Below are 1,685 nucleotides of genomic sequence, written 5' to 3'. Positions count from 1 at the left end.
GCGCCGATCTATGTTTTCGCATCCACCTGAATAATGTGTAGTTGCGCCACTGCTAATTGTGACCTGGTGTGAGGAGTCTTTGAAAATGTTCTTGGTTTTTCTGAGGCAGCCGACCTGTGGAGTTCTTGGAGAGAAGGCAGAGAGCAGTCGATGGTCTTCTGGGCAGATTTTATGATTCTTTGGAGAGTCTTGCTCTGTGCTGCTGTGCAGCTGGAGAACCACACACGGACAATAGCAAAAAAGTCTCCTAGAGTTTTCCCCTAAAATGCACAGGAGGCGGTCATTTTGGGTCATGGGGCAAATTTTGGCCATTTCTCACTTTTACTCACATTGAACTTTAGCAACCTCCTATGGATTTTGACCCATTGGCTTCATTTGTGGCCAGGATGCAGTTAAGGGGTGGGGCTTTAAAAGTTATCAAAAAATTTAGTTTTTGTTCATGTACAAGTGGCGTTGCAGCAGTGATGGCATAGTTACTTAGAAAATTAACTTTATTCGGATTACTGTTTACTCCTTGAAAAAGGAACATAAATTACTGACTACTTGCTTTGGAAAGTAAGTTGCATTAAAAGTAACATTTTTAGTTGGTTTCAGCAGCTGCTAACAACACTCCACCACCTGTGACAATTACATTGAGCTTTGCTAATATTTAATTGCAAGTTATTTTATAATGGTAACATCAACAACGTATCTTCACTTATAAGGTTGAACTGAAAAGGAGATTTTTTTTTTTACGGTTACATCAGTACAAAAAAACATGTTGGTAATCTGTTTTTTTGTGTGTTCCACTATTGTCTGGAAAACTCTATGAAGAATTTTAAAAACCCCATGTCTCCCCCAGGCACCAGGCTCTGCGTTGCAGCCCTGTATTCGGTGTCAAAGCGCAGCACACAGAGCTCCTCCTGCGGCTACACAGATTTGTGACAATTACCTTAATATTAATAACTATAATGGCGTTTAGTTGTACAACTTTACTGACTTGTTCATTCATGGCAGTTTTTACATTTATTGTCCTTTACATATTACTCTTGATATTTGCAGTTTTCACAGTAAATGTATTAACTTGACATTAACAAACACACCAGTATCATCCAGGAAATGATAGACAGGAAGCGCCTGACTAAAACTACCTTTATGACTGACAAATTCTGGGATTTTCCATTAGTCTCTGATTATTTCCAAGCCCAAATTGGCAACATCCTGTTCAAAAACTAGCTCAAAAGGCGCAACTCATTAAATTTGCAAGCGACATAAAAAAATAAATAAATAAAAAATCGGGCTTGGCAACATAAAACTCAAAATAGTTCTTGTTTTTCCACCAACATGATGCGCATCTCCCTCTATTGTTTGTTTCTGTTGCTGCTGCTGTTGCATAGAGATGTTGGTCACTTGACAAGACACAGAGGAAATACAATTAAATTACAAAAGAAGATAAAAATGCAAAGATTTTGATTAGTAACTGTAGTCTGACTACTAGATTTGAAATAGCAATGTGTTAGATTACTCGTTGCTGAAAAAAAACAAACCTTCTTGCCAGGTCCTGACTCGCAGGCAGGTCCTCACTCGGAGGCAGGTCCTCAGTCAGAGGACGGTCCTGACTCGGAGTAAGGTCCTCACTCGGAGAAAGGTCCTCACTCGTAGGACAGTCCTGATTTGGAGGCATGTCCTGACCTGGAGGTAGGCCC

The sequence above is a fragment of the Poecilia reticulata genome, linkage group LG11, assembly GCF_000633615.1.
Source record: "Poecilia reticulata strain Guanapo linkage group LG11, Guppy_female_1.0+MT, whole genome shotgun sequence".
Lineage (NCBI taxonomy): Eukaryota > Metazoa > Chordata > Actinopteri > Cyprinodontiformes > Poeciliidae > Poecilia > Poecilia reticulata.
The sequence above is the reverse complement of the archived record's forward strand: the minus strand, read 5'-3'. Positions refer to the sequence as shown.